At 40.8% G+C, this 13,369-nt stretch overlaps 2 long non-coding RNA genes across 2 annotated transcripts; both read right to left on the bottom strand.

The window, feature by feature from the left end:
• Positions 1–3,128: 3,128 nt before the first annotated feature.
• On the bottom strand, positions 3,129–4,847 carry LOC308389096. Its single transcript, XR_013970214.1, has 2 exons — positions 4,588–4,847; positions 3,129–4,262 (listed from the first exon to the last, which is right to left on the bottom strand). It is a non-coding gene; the product is annotated as an uncharacterized lncRNA (long non-coding RNA).
• Positions 4,848–6,092: 1,245 nt separating this feature from the next.
• Positions 6,093–9,059, bottom strand: LOC308389772. The gene is made up of 3 exons (XR_013970329.1): positions 8,396–9,059; positions 8,009–8,114; positions 6,093–7,484 (listed from the first exon to the last, which is right to left on the bottom strand). It is a non-coding gene; the product is annotated as an uncharacterized lncRNA (long non-coding RNA).
• Between the last annotated feature and the right edge of the window lie 4,310 nt (positions 9,060–13,369).

Here is a 13,369-nt window from a genome sequence, read left to right as displayed (position 1 = left end):
ATCTGCATCTAAAGGTCAAAGGTCACTCTTTGAGGATGCCAATGTTCACATTTTGGACAGAGAGGACAGATGGTTTGAAAGAGGAGTGAAAGAAGCCATCTATGTCCACTGTGAGCGACCATCTTTGAACAGAGGCGGGGTTTACGACACCAACTCTCTGCCATCTATAAACCAGTTTTGAGATCCCTTCCCAGACACCTTAACGCCCACTCACATCCTGGGCCATCTGATCTCAGGAAACCCCATGATAAGGTGGGGCCAGGTTTCACAATGAGCTCACCCGAAACTCTGGCTGATTGGGACCCACACCCACTTTCACACCTTGGCTCAGGCGATTAGAGGATCATCAGGGGGTCCTTATGTCCCTCTCTGGGGGGAAACTCCCACTAGGTTTATATCTGGGACTCTCCACCATTTGACCTTAGAACTGAAGAAGCTTTTCGGATGAGAGGTGAAACGTCTTTAAGTAACTTAAGGAAGTCCAGATGCTTTTCTTTGCAAGCTCCTTTGACATTTGACCACAAGCAATCTTTTCTGGTTTGACGCCGTCTTTGTAGCCAGAAACCAGCTCTCTCCTCGGCTTCCTCCACTACACGCTTCCCCCACGCCAGTCTCCTCCGTCACTATAAAGGGGAGAGTCATGAGCTCCATCACCCTCACCTGTGCCGTCCAACGTCCCGCCACCAGCCTCCACTGCAGCAGGCCAGAGACCACTCCCCTGCCACAATAAGTACAAGTATATCCTTGCTGTACCCTTAATGCTAAATATGCTAAATTAACCGCTGCCTTTGCCCCTTTGGGATTATTCTTATGTCACTGGGATGTTGACCTTTGACCTTCACATTAGAGAGATGGGCAGACATAATTAGTGTATGAATTTTAAAGTAACAGGTAATAAAGAGAGTGTAGCAAATGTAGTCAGGTTTATTACTCTGTATCACACATGAGTGCCCGAGGGAGGCGGGGCTGACTGGGGAGACACAGGAAACAGAGAGACAGGGCTGACTCGACATGAAACAATGAAACGTGGGACACGGGAACAGAAACTAAACACAGGCTGAAATGAACACTGAGGGAGGGAGAACTAAGATTACTGAGAGCCTGATAAATAAGAAGAACAAAAACCAAGAAAAACAAGAGTCAAAGAAAACCAAAAACACAAAGCATTGGGCCAGGACCCACTGCTGTGACATTTATATGTGATAAAAACATTAAAAACTGCTCAGATGTTGAAATCTTTCTACGTATACTTTAGGTTCAGCTCTCCAGCCTGGCATTTGGTTAAGCATGATTCAACCATTTTATTTTGTTTAACTGGTTTTAATTATAGTTACTTTTTGTGAACATTTGTTGCAGCATTTAAAAATACATCATTTATTTTCAAACTTTTATTTGATTTAGAGCATCATATTTGACCAACGTAAATGTTTTAATTTCATATAAAATAACTGAAACAGTGAACTAAATATCTGAAATCTTTCCTTCCTTAAAAGTCATAATCCTACTTAAGTTATAGTGCAAACGCTTAAGCAACAAATATACTTAATGCTAATTAATTAATATTTCCCTTTGATGTTGCAACTATGCGGTCACTTCTGTCTTTAAACAAAATAATATTTTCCAGTTACAGAAATCATGAAGTCCAAACTAAAGTGCTACTGTTGCTATATGCATTTTATATAAATCATGGATGATGGTCCTGACATGAAGGAAGAGAAAGTTACAGGTTGCATCCTTTGACTTTGTCTCCGTGCCTTTGGGCGATTTTCAGAAGGACAGATGTTTCTGTTCAATTCTTAAATCAATTTTTTCAAACACAAACACTATTTTAAAGCTTCCAGAGAGTAAAATATTAATGACAATTATAATAACAATAATAAAAACAAAAGCTCTCAGATCCATCAAACCAAGCAGCAGAAAGAACAATAACTGAAGAGAAAACTTTAACCTTGTAGACTTCATTATGTTCCAGCTGCTCTACAGACGCTGTGACCTCGAACTTAAGCAGGTCGTAACGTATGTGCAGCTCAATAACTTCATAATCAGACCCTGTGGTATTTAGGCAGCAGAACAACTAAGAATAACAACTACAAATAATGTTTTTAGGTTTCTGTTGTACTGCAAGGTTCTGTACAGGAGAACCAAACCAAGAGCAAATATTACGTCTCATTTACACCTGAGCACGAAGAGCCATCAACATTTAGCAAATTGAATCATCTTTGTTTAGATGCAAGAAGAATCATATAGAAATGAAAAAGTAGAAATAGAAATCCAGAGCAAAGATATCCTCTAATTCAGCGTAGCACATGTGCAGCTGCTGCGATTCACGTAAGCATTCGGCTCGTCGCTGTTGCAGATTTTTCTCTCGCTGTTCTGGCTCACAGCGCTGCAAACACAAAAATAAATATCCCCAAAGGTGTGAAAGGGAGCTAATTAGTAAGAGTATTGTTACTCTCCGCAGGAGTAGTCCAGCAGTAGAAATCAGTACAATAACAAGGTGTGTAACATCTAGCAGGGTGACAGAAAAACCCAGGGTAACTTCTAAGGACCTCAACGTCTCTCTCACATTGTGTTTTTTAAACATGCTTCCATTTGTCACTTCAGTCTTTACTCTGAAATACAGGAAGAGAAATCATGGCTGAAACAATTTCTCATGAAACCAGGGGTGTGGTCCAACAGTCAGTTTGGTGAGGAAGGTTCCTAACTGAGAGAAGTGACCCAGAAGTATCTGTGTAGCAGCCACAATGAATCCAGATCATGAGCTTTATTAACTGATCAAAGTCTCTTCTTTCATCTTCTGTATCATTCAGTTTGCATTGGTAATGCCCATTATTGTAATGCTTTTTTAAGACGAGCAAAACTTTATTTCACTTTGGGTTAGCTGGGATAAGTGATGGATGGAGGGAATTTTACTTCAGCCACAGAAATCCTAAACAGGAAGGAGGAGCAGAGTTACAGTGGATCACTATCCAGCAGGGAAACAAGGTTTATTTCAATTTCTTGACCATGAGTGAGATTTACTGAGTGGGCAAATTAGGGAGACGACACCATCAGATCCCGAGCCCTCCATGTGTTAATCAAGAGACGGCTGCTGTGCTACATCCATAAATAATGAATAAATTAGGAGCTAAAGCTGAAAGGACAGTTTATTTGTACCATCTTCACGTGAACACATTCAAGAACATCACAGATGAAGAAACATTAAAAACTTCCACACTACATAAAGCAAGAAAAATAGTTTTTCTTTCAGGTGGTTTCAGAAAAACAGAAACATCAAACATCTCCAAGACTCTCTTTGAAAGAACTACAAACCTTTGTTCTCATGGTCCAATCATGAGTGAACTCCCCGATGAAGCCTTGTGTGCTAAAACATGTCAGAGTTTTAAAGGTTAAACATGAGTTTCCAAAACGTTTTGCTGGAGAACAATGAACTATTTGGCTGAGTTTCAATCATTTACAGACGAGCAAAACCAGGACAGAGAAAAAAGAACAAAACAGACTCAGTAAAAAACAGAAAAGAAGATCCCATGTAGATCTGTATTATGTAGAAGTTCAGCCCAGCAACCAGTTCAGTTCAACACAAGTTTAAATGATTCTATCTGAACTCTGTGGAGCCTGATCTCAAGCTTTTTGAGTCTGACACAGAAACCAGAGGATCTTTCTGTGTCTTCAGGTTCACTGTGATCCAGTGATGGGAGTGATTTCAGCCCTGAGTGATCACGCTGATGTTTGCACAGAGCAGACAATGAGGTGAATGTTTGGGCACATTGGTAACAGTGAAACAGTTTATTAGTAACGTGGGATCGTTTGTGTGCAGAGTATGAACTGAGATTCCTGAAGCTCTTGTCACACTGGTCACAGCTGTAGTTTCCTTCCATGTGTGCACATTCATGAATGTTACGATTACCTGACTGTGAGAAGCTTCTCTCACAGTGTCTGCACTTGTGTGGTTTCTCTCCGATGTGGACTCGTTCGTGTGATTTAAGGTCCCTTGCAGTGGTGAAGGATGACCCACACTGATCACAGAGGTGCTTTTTAACCCCACTGTGAATCAGTTCATGTCGTTTTAAATCACTTGGTGTGGTGAAGCTTCTCCCACATTCTTTGCAGTATTTCAGTTTGTCTCCAGTGTGTCTACGTTGATGTGTTTTAAGGGCAGCTTGCCAACTGAAAGTTTTTCCACAGAGGTCACAATGAAAGTCTTTCCCACCACCACAGTGATGACAGGGTTGAGAACTGGATCCATGTGTGTCGCTCTGCTTCTAAACAAAGACACAAAGACAGTGTAAGTCAGTCCTTCAACATTTGTATCCTGACCGTCGCCTGAAATAAAGAGCATCTCTGCAGACGTCCAACTACATTTGACTGTTTCAGTTAACACACTCAGTTTACTGGGCTGCAATAACTACAATACTACCACCATAATACTACAGTAATACTAAAATCATAACTGAAAGGAAAATCTGAATAATCACTCAGAGCTGCTTTTCCATGCAGTAGAATTGCTAACATGCTAACACAGTTTAATGAGCAGAGTTGTTCCAAACAGTCAGGCTAAAATGACAAGATAACAATATAAATACATACCTCACAGTAGCTGCACTTGTAGAGTCTCTTTCTGGTGTGGATCTGTTGGTGTTCTCTCGGGTAATATGGAGATTTAAAAGTCTTCTCACACAGGTCACATTGATAAGGTCTCTCCTCAGTGTGGGTAAACATGTGTCGTTGTAAGTGTGTGTGAGTTATAAACTCTTTGCCGCACTGTTCACAGCAGTACACATCATGTCTGGTGTGAATGCGTAGGTGTTTATTTCGGCTCTCTCTCTGGCTGAAAGTTTTTCCACAGATGTCACAGCTGTATGGCTTAATTCCAGAGTGGGTAACTAGATGCTAGATGAAATGCAGTCGTGGAACAAACTCAACCTTCAAACTCCATTAACACTAGTTTTAAACCTGAAGGTGGAGCGTGGCACCAAACACCTTAAAGGTCTCTTATCCCCACCTGCTGGTAGTTCTAACACATTACATCCAACCTGCTGTTAAAGATAATTCATGACTGTTCAAACACTAAAATCATGCCCATCCCTCCTGATTGTACACACACACACACACACACACACACACACACACACACACACACACACACACACACACATTATTTTATAATTTAGATTATTTTGTTGTTTCCTATTAGTTGATGATGTTGATGATGAATATCAATAACATTGAGGCACATTACACAAATTTCAAAAACAAATCATGTCTTACAATATTTACAACAACTAAAAGCTCTGTAAATCGGCTTTTAAGTGTTCATATAAGTTTTGAATAATTCTCTAATTTTTTAAGGCAACTTATTCCACTTAAAAGTTGCTCTAAATGTTGTTGAATGCTTGTTGAAAACTGTGTAATATGATGATGTATTTCATCTGGATACTGCAGCTGAGCAGAATAAATGTGGTGTGTTTAACAGAATTGCTTTCTTTAGAACTACAAGTAAGCCATAGAATATTTTAGCCTGTACAGGAAGCCAAGAAAGGTTATTATGCATTTGATCAATATTAGTATAGTATGAACATCTTCACACTAATCTGGACGCCTTATTCTGGACTAACTGAAGTCTGTTAAGGTCTGTCTTATTAGCTGCTGACCAAATGATTGAACAATACTCCAGATGAGACATTACTAGTGCATTAATGACATCTTTCATAATGAAGAAGTGATACACAAAGAGCATTTCATAGCCATAGCTATGCCTTGTCGGCAGAGTTATGTGACATTAGTGATGTTTGTACTTTCAGCGTTAACTTGGTTTTAAAGCCTTTAAAATATACGCCGTTCAATAGTCGACCTTAATCTGACAGAGATGTGATGATTTTGTGGATGATTAAAGTCAGTCATATATCCACAAACACAACAAGCTGAAAGTCAGTGATGCTGCTCGGTTTGCAGTCCTGAACATCACGGCACAAGCAGGATCCACTGCACTGTTAATGTGAGCTATGTTATATTGCTGCCTCTGTTCGGTGGTGTCGAGCCAAACGCACTTTAACGTGTATGAACATGTGTTTATAAGTTACACTTGTGTTTGAATCCTGCAGCTTATCACACATTTGATTTCCATGTGTGACGACTGCAAGTGTCCAGAGTGAGGACAGACTGAGGGACACACTGCTGCACATCATCTGTGAGGCTTTGCAGCCCTGATGATCCACCAGGACAAACTCAGCAGTGTGTGAGGAAGAGGAGGAGGAAGAGCCAGCAGCAGCTGACAGATGGAGAGAATAGACAGACTGTTCCCTGTTTGTGAAGGACTGCTAGGAAAGTTTAACATAACTGTCTGTGCTGAATCAGTCTTATTAGGTAATGTTCAAATAATGTGATCATCCCAGTGTTTCCAGTGTGGGAGAAAGTACTCAGAGTACTCAGGGCCTTCAAGTTACACACTATGAAAGGCAGCAACAAGTTTAATGTTCAGAAACCTAAAGTCTGTATCAGCAGCAGGATGGAGCTAAAAATAAATGTTGGTTTCAGTTCTATGAAGCTTTGAGTATTTTGGATCAGTAGCTGCTGTGTTTGTTGCATCATATTGCTGTAACTGTTTATATGCTTTATATATTCTGAGCTAAGTTGATCTATAGTGTTACATCATATTCTATAAGGATGTTATGTGTTTGTAGACTTTCTGCCCAGTTTGACCCATTTAGCAGAAGTCAGCCTGTTTAAGGCTCTGATATCTATTCTGTGTGACTTACAGCAGTTATGACATGGTCTGATTTTCTCACCCAATAAAGGAATATTTCATATATCAGTCTACTCTTCATTCTATCAGACACAGTTATCACAGCTCCTACATTTGCTTTTTACACATATATGTAAGCATTGAGCCACATTTAGTACCAACACATTAAATGAACAAAATTTGTCTCTTATATATGACACATCTATATACACACTGTCACAGATACTTGTCTGTGAGTGAAGTGATTAATATAATAACTATAATATTGGCCATATTATATTTACATTACCACAGTGAGATGACTTTAGTCTCATGAACAACATCAGCTAATTGTTATTTACAGCTAATCTTAAACGACTGTTCAGCACAGAAATGAAGCCCAAGAATCATGTTTCACAGTCCTGTGGTCTCAGCCTCAGATACTCATCAAATCACACAGAGCTCATGTAGAAACAAATATGTTCTCCTTCATTTCTGTCAAACAAAGCTGTATGAAACGTTTCCAGCTGTTAGTATCATGGTTGCTAGGCAACCTGGGCAGCGCGACGGAGGCTAGACGTCCCATTTCACGAGCCTACGAGCCTCGCACTTCGGCCTTAGCGGTCTTTGAGTACGCGGCCCTTGAGGACTTTAAAGCTGCAGAACCTGAATCGGGATACAGCCATGATGATCTCCAGCCTCGTGCTCGCCAACATTCTCACCTGAGTTAAGAAGACGATCACTGAAATGGTCTCAGCAGGTCCTTTGATGACAGCAATGAAATGCAGCGGTAAGGCTTTTTGGGGATTAAGTTCGTTTTCATGGCAAAGAAGGACGATGCAGTTCATCTGATCACTCCTCATAACATTCTGGAGTGCAGGCAAAATGCTATTATAAAAACTTAAGCAGCAACTTCTCCAGGTTCCAATATTTATGCAATTCTCAAACCTTTTGGCCACGACTGTATAACCTCTTCTGAAGTTTAGTGGATATTATACATGGTTATGCTCAGGATGTGTCGGCCAGTTTCCACTGGAAACGCCTTTTGGTTAAACTGTCAGCGAGCAATTTGCATTTGCACTGTTACATTTTTATATAACTTTAATGCACATAAACAACAGCTGCTTGTTTCAGTGAAAATACATTGATGGGTTTTTAATAAAGTTGTGGAGCTGTAAAGTATTTTGTCTGGTGTCAATTCTATCGTCAGCTACATCGTTATGGCAAATGTTCAAATGTATATGGTGATAAATATCTTTGGTCATATGGTCCTGCTCTGTCTGTCACCTTCTGTGTTGAGCTCATTGTTTCCTCTGTAGTGGCTGAGCTGAGTCCAAGTAGCTGAAAATGTTCCTCTGCTGCTCCATCAGACTCTCCTCCTCCTGCTGATCAGCTGGGACACAAAACAGATCTTTGTTAGGCTCCACACTGCACTGAAGAGTCAAAGTGTCTCATATGTTCATCTGACAAGTAAAAGAACACATTTTTGTTTCCCGAGGTGGGCAACTTGTTGGAAACAAACACAAAAGGTTTGAGCACTGATACCTGCAATTGCTAGCATTGAAAGATGCAACGCCAGCAATGTGGATTGTCAAGACTCAAACCAATCATCAAGCAAAGACAACAGGGATCATTTGTTTCTGTTTATTTAGCATTCACAGCATTTGTAGTTGCCTTCTGTGCAGGGGAAGTCCACGCACACTGTGTGGTACCGCCATCCGCAGAAGGTGCATTCAACCTCTGTAAGAGAAACGAGATTGTCTGAGACTGAAATGATATTCACTAAAGAAGTGGTGATTTGTAAAACTTCACATTTTGATCCGGGACGTACTCTGCATGAAAACAAGCGCTCACTCTTCCTGCTCAACAAATGACAAGGGCGGAGCCTTATACCACGTGATACAGAAGCTGTGCCGTGTGATGCTAAAATTAGCAGGAAAAAACAACGGAGAGCACGTCAGGGATGACGAGAAAGTGACAGGAGAAAATCCGTCCCGGTCAACCACCCAAACATCAATAACGGGAACCTTATACAGCGCTTCCCTATACCCGTCGAACTCCCGCAGGCACAAAGACATCACGGAGGCTATCACTTATCACCTGACCAAAGATATGGCTCCATCAACACTGTGCAAAACGAGGGATTTAGGAAAACGATCAACACCCTAGACAAACGCTACACAGTGCCGTCCCGCAACTATTTTTCTATTGTTGCACTACCTGCTCTGTACACGCAGCGTCGAGCAACGGTGGAGACGGAATTTCAAGCAGGACAACATTTTGCTGCAACAACAAAACGTGAGACATTTGTTGTTTTATGTTTATTGTTATGAGAGAATCATGATCTCAATTCTAAGCCAAAAAATCGTGATTCTGCAAACGGAGGGCGCCCTTACTCCCAGCAAATGGCTGATAGAAAACCGATCGGTGCCTACGAATTTCCCAATATGCGCTGGCATGACGTCGGGGAAGCATGGGTACGACCGATTATTTTATTTTTTTCTTGCCAATGCCCGTGATGCCCCCCCTCCACCACGATGCATTCTATTGGTTTGCACACTTACACACACCCAGCTGTGGTTTCCTGTTTTGCTGGACTCTGGAGAGCCCCGCCTTTAACGCTCTTCTCTCACAGAGAGCAACAGAAAACTTGGAAAAACTCCAGATTGACTGAACTCAGTTCAAAGTTACCTTGACACCTTTAGATGTGAGACGTAGTGATGGTCCGCTTGAAGCTGACGCTCCGGTGCGTGTGTCAGAAAGATCAACGCGCTGCTTCAGAAGCATCGTGTCGAGGCTTGATTCGTTTGGCCAGAGTCACGTGATCAGTGACGTCTGAAGCTTAGTTTAGAACGTACCTTTTTTAAAATCAAACTTTACTGAAACACAATGAGTATACAACATACAAACAGATGAAGTTTACAAAAGAACAGAACATGAACATACAGAACCAGGAATAAAAAAATGATGATATGAGTAGGCGAAAAAAATCAACATATAAATGTTGTTCTGAGAGGCTTTTTGTTGGTTGAGTCTGAAATTGATTGTATGTACAATTCATATCCTTATAAAACGGCAGAAATATGGTGTTTTATTAATAAACTTACATTTATGGATATAAAATAGCTAAAAGTATTAACAAATATTTTATAAAAAACATTTATCATTCTTCCTGGGGAACTTAAAGAAAAAGAATAAAACATTTTCCATCGTAAAGAAAACTCCCTTAAAATATGGACAATAACAAAACTGCTAAATTCTTCCAGAATCTCTGTGTAGAGGAACCAAAAGAGATGTGTCACAGTTTCTGGATGATCCCCACAGAAAGTTCAATTAGCATTTATGTCTCTTTTAAATGTTACCATATAGTGACTGGCTGGGTAACATTTATGAAGAATTTTATATGAGATTTCCTTCACCTTGTTCACAATTAGATATTTATGGGATCATCCAGACTGTCTTCCAGGTGATATCTGGAACATGTCGGTTCCAGTAAGATATTCTATATATGGGAGAGACATGATATCTTCTTGGAATAAACTACGTATTCTCTTATTGCTGTTACCAAGTTCCTGTGAAAAGCAGATTTTTCCCACTGCTGACTCAGCTGGATCAGGGAGAGTGACTGAGGCAGATATTGAGCTGTCAGTGTTTTTATATAACATTAAAGTCCCTGAGGGTATGGCACCAAGCACCATTGAGAATTCCCCAACACTGACGGGAAAATTATATAGTGTAAGGAATTCATTGTAAGTAAGTAGTACTCCCTCGTTAAATTTTAAAACTTAGTAGCGGCCGCCATTGTTGGCAGCTGAAATTTGGCTGGGCCGCGCTATGAATTCTGGGATATGGTGGGCCACGAAGGACACACCCGACCCATCCTTCAAATTCGGGGGAATGAAGGACGCATTTGAAGGAGTCGAGGAATCGGGACAGCCTTCGTTGCCTGGCTGTGACGTCATCGGCCTTCAAATGCGGCCTCCGGAGGATGCAGCCAACGTTTTGGGACACAGCTTGTGTGTCTTTGTTGGTCATGTGACCTCCCAGGGACTACACATGGAAACGAGCAGTTTAGCTCAAATCTGGCAGGTTTCCATCGTCTGTTTTTGTCCTGATGTCCATGAACATGAACACTGTCCCTGTCAAACACGTCCAGATAATCTGATCCAGTGTTGTTCTTCTTCTGTGGTGTTTGTGATGGAGCAGCAGCTGCTGATCCTGATGTCCTCCACCAAGGGGGCAGCAAGTTCAGCTGACTGTCATCATTTATTAAAAAGATGTAACAATGTGACATAATGCAATATAATAGTGTCAGTTACACATTGTGGGTTGCACTGTGGCCAGAATGAACATTACCTCCTGCCTAATGGAAGCTGTCAGCCATCCTGCAACCATGAATTAGATAAGCAGAAGTGAAGGGATTGTTAACAACAATTTAATAATAAAATGTAATGTGATAATTGCACTTTATTAGCTACCCACAATCGTATGAATGATAACCATGAATGCACTGCATGCTCATAGCAAGTTCTTTAGGTTTAAAGTGAGATCCTGCTTTAAAGGGCGCTTCATCTGCTGGGAATGACATGTTTCTTCTAGTATGTAAGGCTCAGCCCATCTTACTGGGACTTACTTTTGTAGATCCACATGCTCTAAACCTGGTGCTCCATGATTGGTGCAGAAGCTTTAAGCTACTATTAACAAATAATAACCATGGACTTAGTTGTTACTACAATAACTTATCATTGAGCAACTTGTATATTTAATTTTACTTGTAAAACTATGCAAGTAGAATTCAATGGGGCACAGTGAGCTGAGCACAGGCCCACTCTGTGACACTCAGAGGTTTGTGGATATCATACTGAGAGTATTGGACACAGTGCGGCCAGCTTGCAGCCACTTTCCCACCACTTTAGCACAATGTTTACATGAGACTCAGCCATACTAATGTTCCTGGGCAGACATGTGGTGCAGCATGGCTGATGGCACTGTACCTGCAGCTGTCATGGACAAGAACCACTCAATACCTCACCCAAGCCAAGCCTGTGCTGATGTTGTGATCTGAGACCGAGACACTAACCCAGGATCATGATATGATGTTGTGAGAGTTTCACTAAGAATTAGCTCTGATTACAAGATTTCAATCTATCGTAACTCTAATTTGTATTTACTTCAGTTTGTTCATCTTGGAGCTGTGTGCAGCTGAGGACAGTCTTATTATTACCAGGTGAGGATATGTAACAGCCACAGTCTGTAGAGATGATGTCACCATGGAGTGGTGTCTCCTTTCCAGTGATGTCACTGGAGCTGCCAATATGTGCTCCAGCCAAAGCTACACCAGAGGGTTGTGCTGTGTAACAGGTTGGTGCAGGTGGTGTTATCTACATTTGAACATTAGGCAACAGTCTCATGAAGACACTTTATATTGTTCACTAAAGACCAACAATAAAAGAGACAAAGGGAGAGCAGCAGAACTAGTGCTAACAATTAGCACTGCTAGCCTGCCCACCAAGACCAGCTAATGTTATAAAAACGATGATTATGCCGGCTTGTACACATACACGAGAGACACGAGAGTTCTTCTTTACTGATGTTTACTGTGCTTCTCTTAACGTACAGGTACACCGTAGAACTGGTGAATACAAATGTACAAGAAAATTATATTTCAGCATTAAAACATATTACAATATAAAATTCACAAAATATAAACAAACATACCACTTTGGCCTGCAAGTAGACAAACCGGTGTAACTGGAACTTAGGGCTTATTTCTTCTTTCTTAGCTTGACTTTTACACAGCTAGACCGTCACCATGCGCAGCTTCTCTGACCTTACTTCCCAAAACAGGAAGTGACCTCTGCCCTTACCTTATACTTACAAAATTAACTGGTTACTTTCCATGTATCAAATTAACTTTACACCAATCCGGTAGGCAAAAAAGGAAAATGTTAACATGGTCAACACAAAAATAAAACATACAAAATAAAATGCGTTAGTTACATTATCATTACAAGAGCTCCGCCTAGTGGTCAAATACTAACATTTCACCAACTGTTACACTCCCACCATCACACTATCAACAGCATGTGTGATCCTAAAGGAATTTGACCCAACAATGAACTTAGCGAAGGTTAACCAATAAACATTATGTTGAGTCTTTACTCTGCTTCAAGTAAAAGTATAGTCTTATGTATGGGTCTCTCTAAAATCGTCTTAGTTGTGTGCTTCCCCTTATTGTCTCTAGTAGAGTCACCGATGAGAAGCTTAACTTTTCTGACTCTGCCGTCAGCTCCTGGAGTGACTTCCACAACTTTGGCGAGTTTCCATTGATTTCTTGGAAGACAGTCTTCTTGTAATAACACAATGTCATTTATTTTTGCATTTCTTCTGTTTTTATTCCATTTGCTTCTCTGTTGCAAGTTTAACAAATTTCTTTCTCCACCTTGTCCAAAATACATTCGCCAAATATTGTACTCGTTTCCATCTTTTCTGGAGGTAGAGATCTTCTTTAGCGAATTCTCCAGGTGGTGGTGAGATCACTGCTGACTTCATCGTCAAAATATGGTTGGGTGTCAACGGCTCCAGTCCTACAGGGTCGTTGATAGACTCTACAGTTAGTGGTCGACTGTTTACTATTGCCATAGCTTC

Source organism: Rhamphochromis sp. 'chilingali' (assembly GCF_963969265.1).
Source record: "Rhamphochromis sp. 'chilingali' genome assembly, chromosome: 21".
In the NCBI taxonomy this organism is placed as follows: Eukaryota; Metazoa; Chordata; class Actinopteri; order Cichliformes; family Cichlidae; genus Rhamphochromis; species Rhamphochromis sp. 'chilingali'.
Note: the sequence above shows the minus strand (reverse complement) of the source record. Positions and strands in the feature narration are given on the sequence as shown.